Source organism: Ascaphus truei, chromosome 1 (assembly GCF_040206685.1).
Source record: "Ascaphus truei isolate aAscTru1 chromosome 1, aAscTru1.hap1, whole genome shotgun sequence".
Classification (NCBI taxonomy): domain Eukaryota; kingdom Metazoa; phylum Chordata; class Amphibia; order Anura; family Ascaphidae; genus Ascaphus; species Ascaphus truei.
Window position 1 is genome coordinate 328,659,683 of NC_134483.1, and position 24,291 is coordinate 328,683,973.

Here is a 24,291-nt window from a genome sequence, read left to right on the forward strand (position 1 = left end):
CTGCTGCTGACCAATGCCTGACATCTGACCACTGCTACCTGTCTGCTGCTGACCATTGCCTGCTGTCTGTCCACTACCTGTCTGCTGCTGATCATTGCCTGCCGTCTGACCACTGCTACCTGTCTGCTGCCTGCTGCTGACCATTGCTTGTCCTCTGACCACCACTACCCACCTGCAGCTGACCATTGTCTGTTCTCTGATCACCACTACCTAGCTGCTGCTGACCATTGTCTGTCCTGTGACAATCACTGCCTGCCTACTACCTGCCTTTGTACTTTGCCCATCTGTCGACTCCTGCTAACCCGTTCTCAGCAACTTGACTCCAGCCCTGCAGTCAATTCCTATGACAATTGGCTACTTTAGTAAGCACAGTCTCTGTTGAGTGAGATGTATGAAAGACAGATTGTAAAGGAGGCAACAGGCAGGGGGGATATAGGGCGGTAGTTAGTAAGGCACGTAGGTAGGATCAAGTGTGTTTTTGAGAAGAGATGTTACCACTGCTTGATTAAAGGAGAGGAAAATGCCAGGCAACAGGGAGGAAATAATGATATGGGTGAGAGTGGGGACTAAGACAGGACCAATGGAGTTCTGATAAGGTGTGAGGGGATAGGACCAAGAGGACATGTGGTAGAGGGAGAAGAGAAAATCAGCTCAGGAACTTCCAACTCAGTAACAGGGGAAAAGGAATCAAGAGTGGAGGAAGAAGGTTCAGGAAGAAGCAGAGTGGAAGGGGAGGGGACAGAAGGAATATCTTTGTGGATAGCATCCACTTTACCTTTAAAGTGGTCAGCAAAGGCTTGAGAAGAAGCGAAGGAAGAATGGGAAGTGGGATGAGGAGGTAGTCAAATACAGAGAAAAGACAGCGTGGATTGGATTTGTGAGTGTTGATGAGTGAGGAAAAGTAGTGTTGTTTGGTGAGAGCAGATTTAAAACAGGAGATAAGAAATTTATAGTGCAGAAAATCAGCCTGTGTGAGATTTTCTCTAAAGGCGTTCAGAGGAGCGAATGCAAGTGCAAAAGACATGTGAATTTAGCCAGGGCCCTATATTGCAGGGATGGGTGTGCCAGATCTAAGAAGGAGTATATAGATCAAGAGAGCATTAGGGGATAGTACAGTAAGAGTTGACAAGATTGTCAGGTTCAGAGGAAGGAGAAGAAAGGTTAGCATTCAGGGTAGATGCCTCAGCGAAGGTCAAGAGAGTAGCGAGAAGCACAGGGTGAGGGGAATGAGTGGTGGTGAAGGATATGAGCTGATAGAGAGCAAAGAGGGGGAGATTGAGAAATCAGAAAGGAAACCGTTTTTAATAAAGACCATGTCTAGATAGTGACCATCCTTGTGGGTGCTACAATTGGTCCATTGGTTGGAGACCAAAGAAGGTGGATAAGGAGAAGGAGAGATGCCTAGGAGATGGAGGGATCATTAATATGACAGTTGACGTCTCCCAGTAAAAGGGTAGGATAGAAAGAAGGAAAGCCAGGATTCAAATTCAGAGAGAAAGGAGGAGGCTGTACAGGTTGGCGGTCTGTGGATGACTGCTGCACATAGAGAGAGAGGGTAGAAAAGCTGTGCAGTGTGAACCTCAAAGGAAAAGAAAGAGCTTATATTGGCAGCGGGAGGAGACCTATCCCTCCAGCTCGACCATCGGGGTGTGGAGTGTGACCACCATAGGAGACAGCAGCCTCCACAGCAGCGTCTTGGTGTGAGAGCCATGTTTGTGTTAGAGCAAAGAGGTAAAGAAATAGAGAAAGCAGAAGAGGTCATACACAACCAGAGTCTTGTTAGTCAGAGAGTGGACATTGCAGAGGGCACAGGAGAAGGGAAGAGAGGAGGAAGGGAGAAAACTAATAGCTATTAAGTTAGATAGGTTAACACCCTTAGCAGGGAGGGAGAAGGAGGCAGGAGCTAGAGCAGGTGTGTGTGTGGCTTGGTCCATGATTAGGAGCGGGAGGATGATGATGAGGATGAAGATGAGAGAGAGAGTGAATGTAGAAGTTGCTGGGAAAGAGGTGTGTAAATAGTGGTGGAGTGTCTGGGCACAGACAAAGGATGGAGAGATGACAGAGGTGGAGAGATGAAGAAATGTGGATAGAAAAAGGTGAGTGGGGAAAGTGGAGAGAATAGAAAAGTTTACAAAGGAATGAGGAAACTGCAAACAAAAAAGCAATAGGGAGAGCGTAATCAGATGCAGGTTAGGAGAGATAAGTAGGAGGATAAGAGAGGATATGAGTAGGATAAGAGAGCTCCCAGGTATTGGGAACTTATTTAAGATGTGGTTAGAGCATTTAGAAACCTAAGCTCTCACAGTTGCAGGGTTGTTGACATAGTGCTAAATTCAGTTCTTCTTTTACTCATCACCTCCAATTTTAACTTCACATGTAACACAGCCATATACGTAGCCAAGTGTTTTATATATCCACTCGAACACACCTTGAAACAACACGTGGAGATACAGCTGTGCTCAAAAAAGCGCACCCCTGGGTTACCTGGGATATATGCTAATAGGATATGCAAAGTATACTGTATATCAGATATCTCAGATGTGCTCATTTTTGAGCACAGATGTCTTGCATATGCGATGTTAGGGGCAACACCTTTTTGGCATGTCATTAGCACTAATGACTGGAAACAAAATGAACAAATGTTTTATAAGGAGTAGCACTGGAGTAACGTTATTTGCTTTACTGCATAGGCATTATGATTAACCTAATGTTAATTTAGGTTAACGTTAGTATAGAGTGAGAGGAGAGAGAGGGGCAGGCGAGGGAAGAGAGGGGAGAGAGAGGTGAGGAGGAGAGGGAGGAAGGCGAGAGAAAGACAGAGAGATTTACAGGGCCGCTGACAGGATCCTCCAGACAATCGTCAGGGTATGGACTCCCCTTCCACCAGCTCAACAACCCGGGGCCTGGGTGGAGACTCTAGTCCTGGGCCCTGTCTTCAATACAGAGAAGGTTGGGGGGCAGTAATTAGTATTCACTTAAATGTAACGTAATGCACTGTCTGTTACTATATTTCTCACCTCACGATATTGGACAGAGGTCGTAATAAGGAATTAAGAAATCAGCAAAAATATTCACATGGTTCAACAAAGACAGAAAATTGTCCAGAGTGTGTCCACAAATATGATACATGTTCAACAGCCTGTCTCATGCATAATACTTAATTTGGGAAAACATGTTTGTTCTTGCCACATTTTAGTAAAATGTGTAATGCTTCCCAAAGTAATCCTCGTCTAACTGCAAATCATTCCAGAGCTGTGGCCTTTTTTTTTTTAAGCTTAAAGGATAGTAATACGTGTCTTCATTTTAGCAGGAGATATTATTGCTGCCGCAAAATATTCAAATGCATATGTCATTAATAAATACATTAAAAAAAAGAGAAATGGAATTAGAAATGAAGAATCCTGACAATTGTGTCCTGCATATTTCTCAAAATCAATATTGGGTTATAGTGCACTTTGTAACCGGAATATTTTTCCAAATATAATGCTGTTTGCACATAGGGTTAACAACTTTCAAAAAAGGGAAGTACATGAACATTGAAGACGCTCACTGCAAAACAGATGGGAATGATACAGTGATGAGAACTAATAGCCTTTGACTATGCGTGGAGCTGCTTAATGTCAGCCAGTTACAGGCAGGGCAGCTGAAACCTGTTTCATATTTCCTTACAAATAGAAATAGGAAATTGCTTAGGCCTTGGTACCTACCCTGCTGCAGCATCTGCCATCACGTACACATAACATTAAATAGTGACCATATAACGCAGGGTTCTTCAAAGCTTCCTCTTCTTATGAAGTAAGAAACAAAAGGGACTATTTACCAAAGGCTCCTTGCCTGCAACACTGGGACAAAAGTAGCGCAAAAATAATTTCACCCGTTTCATCAAATGAAAAACTCCAATATGTTCCAATGGGATTCCTATTCTTTGATAAATATGGTGCTTTTTTTGCACTATTGTGGCCCAGTTTGTAGCCATGAAACTTTAGTAATTTGACCCCAAAATGGGTTGGGGCGTTGTCTTGCTTAGATGTTATTATTATTATTATATACGGGGTGAGACTATCTATTGTGAATGTATTGAAATACAGGTTCACGTGCTATGCCTCTACTCTGTTTTGATAATGTTGAAGTGATGCATCTCATGGGTTATGTTTCTGTGACTGTACCCAATGGCTTATACATCGGGCAGCGCAGTTTATAAAAACCTACATTGGGGGCTATTTACTAAAGTCACCCATCTGCAAAAATAGGGCAAAACCAGTAGGAAAAAAAACAGAGCCATATTCATGAAAGAAAAGGAATCCCATTGGATGGGAGTTTTTCCTTTATTACATCTGGTGCAAATCTTTTGCACAGACTTTGCAGCCAGGAGACTTTATTTAGTAAATAGCCCCCAATATGTCTGCAAGTTTGTTAAAAAGTTTTATAAGTGCCAATGGTACTCTTAACTTTGCCCAGAACACATGTATAGTAAATGTGGCACTTACATACATTAGGAACCATATTGTGTGAACTCCCAGTGTTGTAATGACAGTGACGTGATCCTCACAGTACAGACTGAGCACAAACAATGAGAACTGAAACCTCTTATCAGTTAGAGTTTATATTTGCAATAAGAGCCTATGCTGCATTATGCACATGATCTGTAATTATAAGCTTGTTTTCCCCATGTTAGATTAACAGTAAAGATGGGCGCGCGAGGAGCCTCACGGATTTAACTTTCAACAAGAACACCAAGTCGAGCAGTACGAGAAGTCGATTACAACTCTGAGTTGAACTCGACTCCGAAATACGAGACATAACCCAAGAAAGACAGCCACTGATTCATTTATTTTGTTGATTTCATATTATTTTTCTGGAATAAAAGTTGTAGGCTTTTGAAAAAATGTCAAAGTTCAATTTCTATATCTAAAAAAAATTTTTATCCCAAAAACAAAGCTAAAACCAAAACAATATGATTTTTTTTTATAGATCCAAAACAGTGGTGAAAGTGCCTTTAATTCTTAGGGTTTTTCTTTCTCCGGAGTTGAACTGCATTAATTTCAGCTGCAGGGACAACCTGCTTCCAGAAATTCTTGCTTCGAGATATTTTCAGTGACTCCAGCTTGTCCCGAAAAATGTCTTTTTGAAGGTGCCGCATCCCACGGAGCAATAGGAAACCGTGATGTCATTCCTTGCGGCTTTCTATTGGATGCAGGGACTAGATAGATGAGAGATACCGGCAGCCCCTATAAAAGGTATCTCAGGGAATCAAGGAAGAGGGGGGGGGGGGCCTGGAGTTGAAATTATAGTGTTTCAGTTCCGGAGACCCCGCTTGCAACCTAGGGGATATATATATATATATATATGTGTGTATTTTAAGTTATAACTCCTTTAATTAGCAGTGGCTACAAAGAAAAACAGGACATTGTAGGATTTTGGCTAAATATATATGTGACCCTACCTGCCTGGTTCCTAGGGAGTTTATCTTGGCTTGCTCAATTTTGATTACCTTGTCAGGGTGCTGGATTCGTGCAGACAGGTCGTTGGTGATGAAATGATTAGCACCAGGAAATTTATTCATACAAGCAGCATCTTTATTGATCACCATCATTTACACAGTAAACATAACTTTGTGTATAATATCATCACTGTTCTCTATGTGTGCTCTGTATCCTCTTCCCTAGCTGCCCCCTATCTCAGCCCACTAGGAAGGTACCGAGGTTTGAGTAATTCCTCTTACCTAAAGGATTCCCCAGCTTTATAGTGTCAATAGTACTCCATTTAATTTGGGCCCATGCTGGGGCTAGTGCCACTCTCTGTCTGTGATCAGTATCCCTCATCTCGGGTACTGAATGCCATCATGTGGCCTTCTGCGTGAGAGTCAGCTATGGACCCTCCGTTGAGGCTGGTCAAACTATACCTTGGGGCTACAGATTGTGGAGCCCCATCTGGGCATAGGCTGCCTCTCTGTGAATCTTTAGAGTAGTGTGGAGCCATTCCTGGGAACACTATCAAAACAGGGCACTGTCCCTAACTAGAAAACAGTAAAGGTAATCCTTACCATATACTAGACACATCCATATTAGAAAACTATATTCACTATTCACAGTGAGATCCCCCTTCTTTATCTCCTTGTGGGACCTGACCTTCTAGAAGCCTTTCCCTCTACATATCCGGCAATGACATCACTATCACTAGGGTTGCCACATTTAAGTTTTAATAATATGGGATCCCAAAATCATCTATGAAAGTGTGATGTCATAATGAGCGATGAATGATTTGCAAAGGATTTGAGCTGAATAGTATTTCCCACTTGACCGCTATATTCTTTGGTGTTCTCAGCGGTCGGGGAAAGACGTGCACTGAACTAACAAGTAGCGGTGGGGGAAACGTAACACCTACAAAGGGGGTGTCATGGTATTATGAGATGACCAGTCAGTGTCCTAACGTTATTATTTTAATAATTTAGTAAGTGACATGTATCGGAAAAGGGAAATATTACACTGAAGTAGAAATCTCTTTTACGTTTTTGTGACTGATTTCATTACTGTCATTTTAAGTTCAGGCATTTCACGGCAAGGCACTATAATATGGGACAATTATGCGCCCCGACAGACCTTTCTGGGACAAATCAATGAAATAAGAGACAATCTCATACATACGGGATGTCTGGCGACCCTAACCCAGCAGCATGTGATGGGGAAGGGGCGTTACTCGGTGTGGGCCCACACAGTTAACCCCTTAGGGCTATAGTAATCCCAAAGGGGGTTTACATATATTGGAAATATTTTTCAATATCTTTCAAAGAGGCACAAGAGAGAAATGTAATATGCCATTTAAATCCATATAACAAATGAAATATAAAAACTTCACTCCTTTGCGCCTTGTGAAAAATGATTATGTTTTTCTCTTTAAGGGAAATATTGTAATTATCTCACTGACCAACATCTGTTCTCAATTTTAAGGAGAATTAGGTAAATTAGAATTTCCTTATTAATTTCCCTACATTTGCATTTGTGGCGCTGCACTTACAGTATATATAGATATACAATGCATGAAAAAAGAAAAAAACAGCGCAAAAAAACCTCATAGTGTAGTATTTAAAGAATATTTATAGAGTAAAAAGGTGATTATTGCACGTACATCAAGAAAAAGCATATATCAACAGGACATGTTTTGGACATGTTACCACTCTTGGGAACTGCTCCGTGAAGGCTCACTGTCTCTCTGGATAATCCTCTTTATCCTCAACAGCTGTCCCAGCGAGGGGTGCACACCTCGTTAGGGATTCGCCCCACAGTGTGAGTTTACTCCAAAGCGTTAGTCTCCAGCGGGTCACTCGGCGGGAAGTTCAAGCCTCTGTGAGGGATCTCCCATCAGCTGTGGTTGTTGCAAGCGCTGTACTCACACAGGCCTTTCCGGGTTGAACCGCAGTCGTCCTGACGTCATCAGACGGCGCCCTTGTATCACTCCCGCCTGCTCGCGGATGGTGAAGGCAGTGAAAGTCCAAAAACATGTGCAAGAAATATGCTATATATAAAAACCACATTGGGTATTGATAAAAATAATAATAAAGATGGAACGCGCCATCTTTATTATTATTTTTATCAATACCCAATGTGGTTTTTATATATAGCATATTTCTTGCACATGTTTTTGGACTTTCACTGCCTTCACCATCCGCGAGCAGGCGGGAGTGATACAAGGGCGCCGTCTGATGACGTCAGGACGACTGCGGTTCAACCCGGAAAGGCCTGTGTGAGTACAGCGCTTGCAACAACCACAGCTGATGGGAGATCCCTCACAGAGGCTTGAACTTCCCGCCGAGTGACCCGCTGGAGACTAACGCTTTGGAGTAAACTCACACTGTGGGGCGAATCCCTAACGAGGTGTGCACCCCTCGCTGGGACAGCTGTTGAGGATAAAGAGGATTATCCAGAGAGACAGTGAGCCTTCACGGAGCAGTTCCCAAGAGTGGTAACATGTCCAAAACATGTCCTGTTGATATATGCTTTTTCTTGATGTACGTGCAATAATCACCTTTTTACTCTATAAATATTCTTTAAATACTACACTATGAGGTTTTTTTGCGCTGTTTTTTTCTTTTTTCTGTATTAGTTGGACAGCTGAGCCATCCCCTAGAAACTGCAGCATAAAACCTCCCTATTAAGGTTGTATATTACTTTGTTCACAATATCACTTAACTATATATACCACTAATGAGCGCATTATCTGTTTTACTCACTTATACAATGCATGACCCTGAGGAAGGTCCCGTTATGGTGACCGAAACGTTGATTGCGGTGCCCTCTCTGTTATTAATACAGTTTTTTGCTTGTATTTGAACCATCAGTGTGCTATCCCTCTTTTATCGGATATCCCTCTGGTAATTCATTTTCATTCTCTCTCTCTCTCTCTCATTTTCTCTCTCTCTCATTCTCTCTCTCAATTTCTCTCTCTCATTTTCTCTCTCTCTCTCTCTCTCTCTCTCTCTCTCGCTCATATGTAACATGGGTGTACTTTCTTTTTCACACAACTGTATGTAAATGTATAACTCATAATCATAGCTCCTACTGTAAATCTTTATTCATAGTGTATTCCCACCTTTATGCTCTTTCTGAAGCACATCCCTCTTTTTTATGCTCCTGTATACTGGAGATGGGTGAGTTTGGGCTGGAAAAATCCAAGCCTCCTGGTCTCTTGCGGTTTGGAACCATCCTCATTCCACACCTTGTGCTCTCCTTTCTGGGCTGGGCCTCTTCCTCTCAGATGAGATCTGGGGGCCTGGAACGTCTGTAACTTTATCAGTGGTGTCCTCTCTGGGAAACAGGTGGGGCTGAAAACCCAAGCAAAGGAAAAATGAATTTCACTAAAACTACAATTCAGCTTTAGACAAATAAATGTGGTAGAAAAGCATATATCTCCTCCCGGCTAGTATTCCAGCCTCGTTACTGATAATTTCACAATCACTAATTATTCATCTGTGGAAAAAGCGGGAACTAAAAATAAATGTAAAAAATGTGCTGGATCTCAACACTGGATTTCCCCACAAAAATAGCCCTTGTCTTTATACTTTTAACATGTTGTACTAGCATTAAATTAATGCTGTAGTTTATCTCTTAAACACCCAGATCCATCAAGCTTTGTTGCAGATTAACGCACCCAAACAGGTGTTATCTACCATTCAAGTCAATAGGACTTCATGCCTATGCAGGCACGTCAACCCGTAACAACTTGATGAATCTGGGTTACAGAATGCTCTACCTCTATATCATTAAGGTCCAGATTTACTAAATGGTCTTAGTGCTCCTAAAGGCTCGTTCAAGTGTATGGAACTTCCAATACGACAGCACCGTTTATTACATCTAGGCCCAAGTCACAATAAGAATCCATGACATAAACACTCCACAGAGAGGGAATGAAACGTAGGTGATTTGTTTCATCAGCTGGATACCTCAGCAAACCAAACACAAGCAAGTCCGAGGAAAGGAAAGTCACCTTTAGCATGTGGTGGTTACAGTAACTGTGACTGACATATCATCACGGCTACTATCACCAGGCTAGACATAGGGTGAGTCACCTTTATGATGTCTGCAATCTCATACAGCTTTTGTTCATAGATTAGACATTTGTATCAATCTGTTGATAGGGGTAGCCAGACGGCACTGCAAATGAAAGCCTTCAGAAACCTAATGTAACATTTGTTATATTTTACGCTTGCTTGTTTTTTTCCGAACATTTATGATTTCTTGGATTTAGGTTTATGGTGCAATAGTTAAGTACTAACCCCTAAGGGCTATTGTGTATAGCGCCGACAGTGTACTCAGCGCTTCACAAAAACAATATAGTACAGGGAATTAGAATAATACAATAAGTGTAGCAATAAGCGTAGATGGCAGTGCTTGGCCACAATGGGTGGTAGGAGTGACTGTGGGTGTGGGACAGTAGCCAATGAGTGCAGGCTATTGGGATGCTTCTTTTAAGAGGTGAGTTTTAAGGTTGGACAGTATTAAATTAGATTAGGTTAACACCATTAGCGGGGAGAGAGGTGGCAGGGAGGCATGGGTGAGAGCAGGTGTGCGTATGGCTGGGTGCAGGATTAGGAGAGATATCCCCAGCAGCAAGAAGGAGAAGAGAGAGAGTGAACAGAGGATTTGTGGGGGTGCTTTTTTATTGAGGGGTAAAGAAGTTGTTGTGAAAGAGGTATATAAATAATGGGGCAGTGTTTGGGCACAGGCTTTGGTGGAGGGGAGGAGAGATGGAGAAATGTGGATAGAAAGAGGAAAGTGGGGAAGTTGGAGAGAACAGAAACATTTATAAAGCAGTGAGAAAACAGCAAACAGGAAAAGTAATAGGGAGGGCATAATGAGATGCAAGGACAGAGGTAGGAGGAGAGAGTTCCCAGGTATTCAAGGATAAGAGTAGGAGTTGAAAGAGGAGGTGTATAAATCAGGCCTGGCAGGGCGGTGTAGCACTGAATATTAAGCAGTAGTTTATAAACTGAGTCTATAGATGTGTATAAATTATCAGAGCATTTAATAAGCCAAGTTCTCACAGTTGCAGGGTTGTTGTTGAAGTGCAGAGTCCAGTTTAGCTTCTAATCTTCACCTCCAATGCTAACTCCAATATTAACTCTACAGACACTTCATAAGTGACACTTAAGGTGTTACACAGCCAATTAGGGTAACAACATTACTTTGCCAGCCATTAATACCCATGGTGGATGAGTTGAACCCACCTGGGCATTTATGGCAAGATCATTACCAGACCTAAGGGGATTATTACTTTCATAGGCTACATTTGTTCTGTTCAAATAAAAAAAATAGTAATGAACCCCTCCCCCCACCCACACATCTCCCCCGCCTTCTGCTTCTCTAGCCCGCTCTGGATTGCCAACCCGCTCCTCCAACCCACCTCCGGATCTTTCCTTCCATGCGCCCGCTTCTCCTGCAAATAATGTTCCTGATGCTGGTCCTCAGCGATGGTTTCCCTGACCCCCACTCCCTGCAGGATGATTTCCCTGCTGCAGAATTACAATCACTGCACTCTGATTTGATAAGACATTACAAATGTTAGACATTACTATTACTATTAACCGCTTAAGTTCCCCATGATGTAGTAGCTATGTCACGGTATTTTTTCTTGTTTTCCGTAGGGGGGAGATCGCGTTCTGTGTTCCTGCGGAGCAGCGTTCAACATGATCTGGCCGGATAAGGAGAGTCTTTATCTGTTTCTGTCATTAGTGACGTTGCAATCATGTGATCTCTCCCGATGAGAGGTCACATGATCTCAATGGGCCAGAGGGGCTGGGGCCCTCCGGTGCTGTGACCATTCCAGCACTCATAGGGATAATACCCAACATTTCGGCCAATCAGAGAGCAGGGATTCTAATAATGCCCACAATTTAGACCAGTTCAAGCCTATAATTCAGGATAAAATAATTTTTTCATAATCTTCTACAGATAAGTTTTTGATACTTGCAAGAGACTGCTGAAAAGTGAGGACAGATATCTAACTCACACACATGTCCCCCCACATTGTACCATAGGGTGTCTGATATTATCTCTCTGATATTATCTCTCTAGTTTTTGTTCCTGTTCACTGATTTTTGAAAACTCTCACTAAAAGTGAGCCAAAAACCTTACTAAAAAAGTATTTTTAAAATTTTATTTAGGCCGCGGATATAGTAGACTCGTAACAGAGCGCATGGCGTCGCATTCGCCTGTCATTTGAGCGAACTGTGGCATTTGGGATGGGGAGGCACGACGTGGAGGCGTGGCAGAGGCGTGGCCGTGACATCACGAAACTGGTTCGCCCTCATTGGCTGAACCGCTCACCTGACACCTGACTGGCCGTCGCGGGACCAAAATTTTTTGTCTGTTCGCCCACGGTCACGCACTCTATTGCCTGCCTCATAAAAGGTACGGCCTTTTGTTTGCATCGCAGTCACGTGGAGTATGGACGTGGTCTAAGAGTTCTGATAAGGCCGATTGTAATTTGCATGAAAAGTAGCTCTATCCTGCCTAGTGGAGAAAGTGAGACTAAACAGCCGGATTTGGCATTTAAACACTCTACTCAAGTAAAAGAGAAAATAAAATCAGAGTTACAGTTTTGATTACATATCAGACTCCTGGCATACTGTATTGGAACTTTTTTCTTGGTGATTTTAATGTATTTATAGAAGCACATGATGTGTCAAGTAAAAATGAGGATTAAACAGTGATCAACATACTGTACCTATATGATTTTATTTTTTATCAGATGTGGAATAATAGACGTCTCTAAAACTCCCAATTTCGTATTTAAATGTTGCCAACATTGCCTTTTTACTCTATGATGATGGCCTTAAGCTTGCTTCTACAACTTCCGACTGACATTGACTCAGGTTCAGGTTATATTATCTCCTACCCACCTCCACCTCACCACTATGTACAAAAAAATACAAAGAGGAGAGACTTTAATTCGGGGTATGTCTGTTTTCAAATCCACTTGAATTTAGAATGTGCATGGGGGATATACTATGGAAATGTTGGATGTCAAATGAGGTGCTTTGGAAAGCATACTGTTTTTTAAAAACCGTTTTAGTCTGCGGAAGAGGCATCTCCCTCTGCCTCTGTAGATTCACTCAGTGAAGTTGCAGCAGGAGGAGTACTGTGTGCATGAATATATGTGCGCATGCACCCACACTGCCTGTGACATCGTTTGGTGGGATGAGGAGGGTGGGAAAGTAAGGTTTCATTGGGAACACTGTATCCTTCAACATGTTAAAAATCAACAAAGTATATGTATTTTAAGGTATGTTATTTTTATTTGTATGGTTACAAACCCTACGATTTTCAAATGTGGTTGTTTTCAGATTTGGTTGTTGGAAATAAAAAGAGGGTTGCTGAAGGATAAGATTTAAATCCTGTTGATGTGACTATTCTAATTGAACACCTCTGCTGCCAGAAAAACCTGCTGCTCCTTATAATATGCCCTGTGTGATGCAAGCACCACACTCACACTGCCCCCTGCCAGGTTCCTCTCCAGTATACCGTGGACATGTGACTTATGATGGACATAGGATCAGCCAATAACGAAGGCTGTGGAAGAGGTGGGACAAAGGAGAGAGGAGCATTTAAGAGGGGTTCGCAGGGCACGTGTGGGGGAGATCTGCACATCTGCCGTGTTAGGTCCTGCTATGGTCATGCCTTGTAAGTGGCAGCAGGCTTAAGATGCGTTGGCCAAAGGGTTAAACTAAATGACCCATTTTACAAGAGATATATAGGTATTGCACTGTGTATTTTTTGTCACATTGGAAGTAGCTTTGGGCATTTTTTTTTGCTGTATACATTTAGCCGCTCACTAGCACTCCTTTTGACACTTATATGCATATATATATTAAGTGGTAATGGTTGGGGTTTCTCAGAGCTTGTTGGGAATCTGTGTTTTTTGGAGATCTGCACGAGCCTGAACGACTTCAGGATTGATCACGTGTGACCCAGGCCCAGTCTATGTCCCTCTAAGGAGAGCGGGCATTGACTGGAGGGGAACAGTAGAGCGTGCAGGGAGGCCCAGCAGATTTTCGGAGTGTAGGAAGCACGGAGGAATGAGCACCATCGAAGGGGACTCTCAACGGTTTCAGCTAGAAGTGGTACCAAAGCCTTTTATGAAGTACGGGCCCGCTACACCAAGTTGCATTACGAGCTCCAACGGTGTGCCGGCACCATCACACAGACATAGATACCAAGGATTGGGTGGCCGCAGTCTCAGTCTCTGACATACACCCGCGCAGCGTTTATGGGGAATGTTATGTTGATGTGTTAGAATGTGAATATAATGATCCTTTGCTACGGGTCACAAGCTACCTAAGGATTATCCATACTTGCTATATAAAAACGGTTATATTACAAACATCATTGTAGTTGTGCTCCCATTGTCTGACCTAAAGCTACGTGTGGCGTACCTCCCAGAAATAGAGCACTCAGGCCCCCACCCCAGCAACACGTATCAGTCTGTGGGCAGAATAAAGAGGGATTACACCCCTTTTGATGATCTTGCTTTTCATAGGTTAAGCGTAACCAGTCCTATCTTTGTGGAGGAACTGGCACTTGACTTTTTAGGTAAGAAACTCCATTAACAGACTTGCCAATCAACGTTGCGACACTGGTTTTTACTCCCTTATCACAGTCTCCTGGAGGAGGTTAAAAATGACACAGGGAGATCCTGAAAAGTGGGTTGTGACATGGTGGGACCGTGTATTTCTGAGGTTAGTCCTGCAATGCATCCCAACATCGCACCGGGGGATAGAGGGCAGGGGTGCAGGGAGGGGGGCCTGATCACACAAATCACATCTTTGTGTCGGGGAGCGTGTACATCACATGGACGGCATCTTTTAAAAGTTGCCAGGTCTGTATTAGTGATTATTACATTATTAAGAGTGGAAGTGTAAAAATGCTTTTTTTCTACCACATTTCTTTATTTAAAGCTGAATAAAAATTATTTTTTTTAACCTACAAAAACAGCACAGTGCCTAACTGCAAGGGATACTTCACTACCCATATCAGGTTTTAAATGAAACAGTCAGCAGTCTTGTTCCCAATACAATGGTGAGGCTATTTTCCTCTGAGATACTGGATTTTCACACACATGTTCTTGTTCTCTTCCTCCAATGTTAATTCACCTGCCAGTTACTCTCCTCTTTCCCAGGCAGCTTGACTAATACACCCATTTAGAAGAGCAACAATTATCTTGGTTGCACCTCACATTTGGAATATCCAGACTGTGAAAAAGCTTATAAGCATTAACAGATCGAAAGTACACTGTAAATGGTGCCCACATTTTAATCCCAGAGGCTTCTCTGACCTAGCTGGCAGCAGTATACGGACTGGCTCGTTCTTTCTTCTTGCCAACTAGGCAAATTTCCCATAATTCCGTGCCAGTCCTTGTCAGCTAAATCTTTCATGGTCCTAATATATGACACCAGTTACCCTACTAATTTATATTTCCCGGCTGACACATTTCTCAGGGTAAATGCAAGGGTTTTTTTGGTTTTTTTGAATGATTTATTATCTTGTATTGATAGGATGCCAACATATTCCTCAGCGCAGTACAACGTGGGGGTAAGGACAAGAACAAAAAAAATGAAAACCATACAAATTAAAATGTAATGAATCAATGGGTAATTCGGTGGCTACTCCAAGAACTTACAATCTAAAAGGAATGGGAGAGTAATGATATAAGGATGGGGGGCGGGGGGGGCATATAAGGCCCATTATAACGCCAACAAATGTGACCTACTACACAGCAAATGTGAACTGGTTCACAATATATTGCAGAGATATTGCAAGGAGTGGCCCCAATTTATGAAGAAGAACCGAGTTTAATAGCCGGTGCCCACTCCTTGTAAACTTGGTTAAGTCGCTTGACTTCTATGTGTTTCAGGCACCAACTTGCGATTGTAATCTCTTCATGTTACTGATACATTATGCTTGCGAACTCAGTGTTGTGTGAGAATTTTTTTTATTGTAGCGCAGATTCGATAAAACCAAACCCAGCGGAACATTTTAAAAATCCTATAGCTTTGTTTTGTCTTAGCATAAATAGCAGCCAGACTACCCTACCAACTGTGAAACTTCCATTCCCTGTCTTCCTGTGACTCAGTAGGTGTTAGACTGTAGTGGAAAGCTGCAGGCAGGGCTGCAGATGGGGGGAGAGCTGGGACAAGAGTCCCTTGCCTGTGGCTGTGGGGGGCCCGGCCTGCCAGCACTGAAAGTTGGGCACATCCGCCTCTGGTTGCAGCCGGGCCCCGGCTCTCCCACACTGATGCAAGCCTCCCTCACTGCCCCATGTCGGGCCTCTCTCATATGCTGGTGTGCACCGGAAGCTGGACCTCAGCAGGTGCAGGGCGGCGGTGGAAGAGTTGGATGGCGGGAGCGGAGAAGGAGGCAGAGGAGGAGGACCACTGCTTCCCTTCTCCACTCCTGCCATCCAACTCCTCTGCTTCCCTGCTCCGGCCGTCCAACTCCTGAGTTCTCAGCTACCCTGCTCCCTAAGTCCTCCGTCGCCTCCCACTGTCATCGTCATCTGCCCCCTGCTCTGCTCCAATATATGAAAATCTTTGGGTTCCTGGGTTCCATGCACCCCTGTGGTTGCGCTACTGGTAAGTATGTATTTGGGGTTGGGGGAAATAAAGGAGGGGGATTGCGAGGAGGTGTGAAGACCGCCGACATGGGGGGTGAGTTATGAGGGGTCCAATATTTCAATATTTGTAAAGAAAAAAAAACAGAATTACAAAAATAATACGTAAAAAAGAAAGAAAAAAAAAAATGCTTGGTGTATGGCCATCTTGTTGAAAGTGTTTGTCACAGCAGCAGAAGGACCTTGCCAGAGTAATGCACTGAAAATCAATCGGGGGAGAAAGGATGCTCTCCCCTGTATCCAGGGGAGAGGAACAAAAGAACAGTGGTTCTATTTCAGTGCATCAGAGATTTCACAGTCTCCTCCCTCCCGGGACTTTTTTTTGAAGTGAAACTTCCTTAGTGGCGCCTCATTCGTGATGGGGCAAAAAAGAATTGTGGAGACAGAAATGAAACGGATGTGACGTCAGTGCTGGCAGTTGAGGCCGGGCTGTGTTCTGGCTCAGCCCAACCCCAACACTGACATCACACCCGCTCCACAAATCAGATGCGGCGGCGGCGATAGCCGCCGGCGCCGCTCCTAATCCCCCCCCCCCCCGAGCCCCACCCCCCCCACACATCGTGACATATGCGCCGGCGATAGCCGCCGCTCCTAACGGCCGCTGCCATGCCGCGCATGCGCAGTTGTGACGGCGCCGCTGATTCCCCGCCCATTGATATGCTGCGCATGCCCGGTAGTCATGGCGACGCTCGAGACGCCATGACTCTCCTCACAGGGACACTGAAGCCCACACTGCTCCCCGGGGCTCTATGCAGGCACTGATCTCCTGCGGCCTCTCCTCCCGGTGCATGCCCCGGCCGAGGCATAGAACTGCTCCTGCTCCGGTAACGGGGGGGGAGGAGGGAGGTGATGAGTGCGCTGCGTCCCCCACGTCCTCCACAGCACCATCAGAAGCCTCCGAGTCGGCTCCAGCTGACGATGACGCGCTTCTCCCTCTCCCCCCGCTGACACTGCCTCCATCTCTTCTGTGCCGCGATCTGGTAGGAATGGGGGGGGCGGGGGGGCGTACTGCTGAAAGGGTCTGGGTGCAGGGAAAGGATAAGGGTGCTGGGGGGAGGACAAGTGTGCTGGGGGGAGGACAAGTGTGCTGGGGAGAGTCAGGAGAGAGGGGGGCAGGACACACACACATACATACACACTGACACATACACACATACTGACTCACATACACACACACTGACTCACATACACACACACATACACACTGACACACACACACACTGACACACACCCCCACACACTGACTGACCCCCCCCCCACACACTGACTGACCCCCCCCCCCCCCCCCCACACACTGACTGACCCACCCACCCCCCCCCACACACTGACTGACCCACCCACCCCTCCCCCCCACACACTGACTGACCCACCCACCCCCCCCACACACTGACTGACCCACCCCCCCCCACACACTGACTGACCCCCCCCACACACTGACTGACCCCCCCCCCACACACACTGACTGACCCCCCCCTTACACACTGACTGACCCCCCCCCACACACTGACTGACCCACCCCCCCCACACACTGACTGACCCACCCACCCCCCCCCCACACACTGACTGACCCACCCCCCCCCCCACACACACTGACTGACCCACCCACACCCCCCCACACACACACACTGAGTGACCCACCCACACCCCCCCCACACACACTGACTGACCCACCCACACCCCCCCCCCACACACTGACTGACCCACCCACACACCCCCCCCACACTGACTGACCCACCCACACCCCCCCCCCACACTGACTGACCCACCCCCCCCCACTGACTGACTGACCCACCCACACCTCCCCGCACACTGACTGACTGACCCACCCACACCTCCCCGCACACTGACTGACTGACTGACCCACCGACACCTCCCCGCACACTGACTGACTGACTGACCCACCCACACCTCCCCGCACACTGTCTGACTGACCCACCCACACCTCCCCGCACACTGACTGACTGACCCACCCACCCACACTTCCCCGCACACTGACTGACTGACCCACCCACCCACACTTCCCCGCACACTGACTGACTGACCCACCCACACCTCCCCGCACACTGACTGACTGACCCACCCACACCTCCCCGCACACTGACTGACTGACCCACCCACACCTCCCCGCACACTGACTGACTGACCCACCCACACCTCCCCGCACACTGACTGACTGACCCACCCACACCTCCCCGCACACTGACTGACTGACTCACCCCTCCCCGCACACTGACTGACTCACCCACACCTCCCCACACACTGACTGACTGACCCACCCCTCCCTGCACACTGACTGACTCACCCACCCCTCCCCGCACACTGACTGACTCACCCACACCCCCCCGCACACTCTGACCCACCCACACCCCCCCACACACTGACTGACACACACACTGACTTACACATACACACTGACACAAATACACATACACACTGACTGACACACATACACACACACTGACTGACACACACACACACACACACACACACACACACACACACACACACACACACTGACTGACACACACACTGACTGACTGACTGACTGACTGACTGACATACACACACACACACACTGACTGACTGACTGACTGACTGACTGACTGACATACACACACACTGACACACATACACACAAGGAATTCACACTTAGTGCAAATAGCTAATACATGGGATGTGTGCCGAGCACGCGCATTCTAAGTCAAATTTATTTGCGTTTTGTAACTGAAATTGTATTTTGATTTTTAATTAAAACATCACCAACACAAATACAATTTCTGTGACAAAAGTCAAAGAAGTTTCACTTACTATGCGCGTGCTCAGCACACACAGCTTTTTTTGTGTGGTATGGGAGAGGTGCCATGACTGCTCTCGCAAGGTGGCAGAGTTTGGTTCTGTCCTCTCGTGGAGGTAGTGGCAGCGCGAATAGTAAATGGTGAATGTCAGGGTGCGGTGCGGTGCTGTCCTCTCATGGAATGTTGGTTATGGAATTTTAATTGGCCCAACAAGCTGGTATGGCTGGGGCCTGGGGAACAAGTTCACCTGGAACTCTACATATACGTGGTGCTGGCACTTTTTTCCTTTTCACCCATTATTGTCTTGGATGTTTTGTGGATAGGAGTTTAGGATGGGGAGGTGAGTGTGGTGAGTGTGGTGGCATGGCAATTAATTTCCTAGATAACAGTGGAACTATATAGGCTCTTTTATAATGAATGTATCTTAATTCTATATCAATAAAGCTGATTTAGCCAAGTATTATAATATTGTAAGATACATTCCAGCCTTTAGATGCAGAAAGGGTGGTTTCTAGTCCACTGTAAAGTTCCAATGTGTCTCAATAGAGCAACGTCACGGAGTGATGCAACGTTTCCAGGAGTATCACAATGCAATAAGTCTGCAATCTGCATATAGAAACTGGGTTTTGTTTTGACAGAGTCCTGTATGCTATGCATACTTCCCCATGCAATGTGTAAACAATATATGCCGTAAGACAGAGAGTGATTGCAAAGGTTTTACAAGGAATGAGTAACATGTGACACGGAAAATATGCCTTTGAGGAGACCGTATTTAGCTAGTGAATTCTTCATCCAATGAGCCATAAAAGATTTATCAAAACATATCCAACGCAATATTTTACAATTGCATTTAATGGTTCATTGTGCTGTTGGTTATCTATCTCGTACTGTGCTGTCTGCTAGACAACTAACATATACTAATGCAAGGAAAACGATTGGGAAGGCTCCATGGTGCCTAAGTATGATGCAGAAATGTCAACATTCATGGACCTAAATCAGTGACATTTGGGGATTCTGGACCAAAAATTTTCATTTTAATCAAAAAATGCGGACTTCTATCAGTGAGACTCGTTAAAGTCTATGAAACTGCTGATGATAAAATCACTGAAAGACACCAAATCAGTGACACTCACAGAAAATAAGTAGGGTTGCCAGGTGGCTTCTCCAAAAATACTGGACACAATGGTAAAAGATGCAAACCCCCCTTCCCCCAATACATATACAAAAAAAATACACCCACCCTCCCAATACATATACAAATACACCTACCCCAATACATAATAAAAAATACACCACCCCCCAATACATATAAAATTCAGACTTACCTTGGGATGGTCTCAGATCGGGGGTGGGGGGTAGGCAGCTGCGGGAGGGGGCCGTGGGTGGCTGCTGGAGGGGGCCGGTGGGTGGCTGCTGGAGGGGGCCGGTTGGTAGCTGTGGGAGATGGCTGGTGGGTGGCTGCGGGAGGCGGACGGTGGGTGGCTGCAGGAGGCGGCCGGTGGGTGACTGTGGGAGGCAGCCGGTGGGTGGCTGTGGGAGGGGGCTGATGGGGGGGCTGCTGGAGAAGGCCAGTGGGTGGCTGTGGGAGGGGGCTGGTGGCTGAGGTTGGGGGCAAGTGAGTGGCTGCAGGAGAGGGCCGGTGGGTGGTTGCGGGAGGCGGCTGGTGGGAGGCTGCGGGAGGGGGCCGGTGGGTGGCTGCTGGAAAGGGCCGGCGGGGGGCTGCAGGAGAGGGCCAGTGGGTGGCTGCGGGAGTCGGACTGTGGGTGGCTGCAGGAGGCGGCCGGTGGGTGACTGTGGGAGGCAGCCAGTGGGTGGCTGTGGGAGGGGGCTGATGTTGGGCTGCTGGAGAAGGCCAGTGGGTGGCTGTGGGAGGGAGCTGGTGGGTGGCTGAGGTTGGGGGCCAGTGTGTCGGCTGTGGGAGGGGGCCAGTGAGTGGCTGCTGGAGGGGGCTGGTGAGTGGCTGCTGGAGAGGGCCGGTGGGTGGCTGTGGGAGGGGGCTAGTGGGTGGCTGAGGGAGAGGGCTGGTGGGTGGCTGCGGGAGGCGGCCGGTGGGTGGCTCCGGGAGAGGGCCGATGGCTGGATCCTGGAGAGGGCCGGTGGGTGGCTGTGGGAGAGGGCCGGTGGGTGGCTGTGGGAGGGGGACAGTGGGTGGCTGTGGGAGGGGGATGGTGGGTGGTTGCTGGAGGGGGCCAGTGGGTGATGCTGGAGGGGGCCGGTGGGTGGCTGCTGGATGGGGCCGGTGAGTGGCTGCTGGAGACGGGATACCTTTTGCCTGTGTGCGAACTGCCACTTCCAAACAGATGAGGAATATCCGTGGTTCGTGCTGATATGCAGGCGCCCGCGAGCCATCTTTATTGAGGCCCTCTGGCGTGCCGTATTCCTTTTCATTACTGATTCAGGATTCCATTCCTTTCAGGGATCCTAACGTAACAGGTCACTGTCCCTATCTACAACATAATAAACCGGCGGTATTCTGGAGCCACAGGGTGTACGCTGGGTAAAGGTATAGCCAGATAGCTTAACTTGTTCCTTTCACAAGCACAACAAGTTCTTTGTCTTTTCTTCACTTTATTGGGGAAAGCACAGACACACAAAGGCACTTGTAGATGATAGTGTAGTGAGAGAGAGCTTCTCTATAGTGAGGGTGCTTGATAGTAGGGAAAGGTAAAAAACGGTGATACTTGCCAGGTGAATAGCGTGAGATGTACTTGCTCAGCAGCTAGATTAGAAAGGAAGTGTAAAGGAATCTGGGAAACAGGAATAGTCTCAGGAACAGACCAACTGTGAACAGAGACAAGGAGGGTAGGAATAGCCCACTCTCAGCCTAGGAGAATAGGAGGTTGCTAAGGCAACTAACAGTGACTAGGGCTGTGTAAGTGCATATGTATCAATAATGTTGTCTTACACATGCAGCTAGCTGCTGGGACAGGGGAAATTACAGGCAGCTGAACTAGGGAGACATAAATCCTAGGAGATGCAAAATGACGCAGGAAATTAGACAATACTGTTCCAGGGCACTCCCCGTCTGGTATCTGGAGATACCACTATATAACTAACTATGTAGAACATATGTAACAATGACAATGCATAATATCACATTCACATAACAATGCAAAAGTCCGTGTCCACATAGCGACTAGTCAGGACTTGTTTGGGTCATGGGGGACACGTCCGTCCTGTGGACCGAGATGGGTGTTCGCGCGTTACCATATCTCGCCACTGGTCTCATTCCTCAGGTGGCTTGTACTGTGTGTGGTCTGCGCACCTAAGATGAAACTGGGATTGTTTCTTGTCCTTGCTGCTTCGCGAATGAAGCTCAAGAAGAATGAGAAGGGAGGGAAGGCGACTTGCTTCTCCCTTTTGTATTTGGAGCCTTGTGAAGTCCATCTTTCTTGGAGGTTGTAAGGTAGCTTCTCCAAGATGGGTCTCACTCCGCGACCTGAGTCTAGGACGTTGAGACCTGTTAGGAATTGGTCTGTTCTTGCAAACTCCAGCTCTTGCAGCAGGTCCCCGAGCTCTCGTAACTTCGAGTAGTCTTTGATTCTAGGAAAGTCATCGACTCTTTTGAAGAGAGCGTCTTTGACTGCTACGGGGCTACCAGAGCATTCCTCTAGCCTTTCCCATACTAAGTCAAGACCTACTTGGGGGTGGTTCACGTTCGCTGCCCTGAGCCTCTTCGCATGCTCTATGGATTCTTTCCCAAGCCATTTAGTTAGTAGGCTGAGTTCTTCCCTGGCAGAGAAGCCCAGACTCTTGATAGCGTCCTTGAATGTGAACTTCCATATTCGGTAATTCTCAGGACGTGTTTGCACCATGTCACGCCGGATCATGTACTTGCCCATGTCTGTCAGGCCTGATGCATCGGTGTGTTGGTCTTGTTCTGATGTGGTTACCGGGAGGGGCCCTATGGTCTCCTCTTCCTTGGTCTGGGTGTTTGACGACTGCTGGTTATTGTGATGAGCTGTGTTTCCCTGCGTAGGCCTACCTGGATTGCGAGCCTGTCGTAGTGCATCCGTATGCGCACTGGCGTGTGGATCACTGTCACGGCTGTGGCTATCCCAGGTTGCGTGTACCCTTGAAGGAACAGCATCTTTTCCACATATGCCTAGCAAGTCTTCGGCATCTGATATGTCACCCTCATTCTGTTGAGATGGTGCGCTGGTGTTTACGCTGAAGAAGCTCCTCACATAGTCCTCAGTGCGTTGGACTGGATCCTCTGAGGATCCTCTGAGGATCTGTCTGTATGGTTGCTCCCCGCCATCCTGTCTCACTGCTGCCTCTAAGACTTCAGCTTGGGCTATGGCGGCGGCCTCTTCTTTGCTTAGAGCTTCTAGATCCGCGTCCAATTCGGCCTTTCTACGCACAGCGGCGGCGGTATTGGCGGCGGTGGCATTGGCGGTGTCTGCAGTGGCATTCGCGGTGGTGGCGGCATTGGCGGCGTTCTGCTCCTCTTTCTACGCACGTGCTCTCTCTGCCCTTACGGCTGCCTCTTTCCGACCATATTCAGCCTTAGCACGTGCGGCCTCTGGGGTGGCTCGCGCCTGGGTAGCCTTTGCGCTCGCTCTAGACATGTTAGATTGTACTGATTTTGCTGACCTTGATGAGTGCCTGGATGTGCTGGAGCGCTGTGATGCAGTTTCCAGCAAAAGGTCTTTCCTCTTATTCTCAGCTTTCGTGATAGTGGCTCGCACGCGGCTGTCACGTGTCAGGTCAATATTAAGCTGTAAGTCTCTTTCTTGCAGGCTTTTGCCGGTGTTAGCCCTGGTCAGGTGATTGATGTATGTCTCTGACAGCTCTTGGTAGCACGAGTAATCAGTCCTTAATTGAGTTATTGCCTGCTCGAGCTGCTGTGCATAATTGCCAACGCTAGTAACATTGCGTATTCCCAATGTGGTTTTTTCCCAGGCCTTCTCTAATTTAGCGTGGTGCGCTTCAATGTCAGTCTCATATTTTTCGTGGGCCTTTTGTGTCAGTGTGACTGTCCGTTTAGGCTTTGCGCCTTCCTGCGCCTGTTGCCGTTGTGCAGCAGTCTCTGTGTCTGAGTGGTCACTCTCCTGCGTGGTGTCTGGTGAGTGTCTGACTTCTGCCATGCTGCAGGTGTGTGTAGGCCTTTAGCCAGTGCGTGTTGACTCCCTCCCTCCCCCTCTCTCCCCCTCTCTCCTCTCACTCGCCTCTACCTTCTGTAAATTACCCCACTCTCACTCCATCCCCCCCCACAAAATACATACCAAAAAACCCCACCCTAAATACATATATCCCTACCCCGCAATACATAATAAAAACACCCCCGCCAAAACATTTTTAAAATGCCCCCGGCAATACATATTAATAAAAC

At 46.7% G+C, this 24,291-nt stretch overlaps 1 protein-coding gene across 1 annotated transcript in view; it reads left to right on the top strand.

Annotated features, from left to right (window-relative positions):
• The window catches only part of SEPTIN11 (septin 11), a 335,103-nt gene extending 311,059 nt beyond the window's left edge, over positions 1-24,044 (top strand). The window contains exon 11 of the transcript XR_012802506.1: positions 24,033-24,044. The gene's annotated coding sequence lies outside the window, so the exon portion shown is untranslated. The remainder of the gene's footprint in view (positions 1-24,032) is intronic.
• The last annotated feature ends 247 nt before the right edge of the window (positions 24,045-24,291 follow it).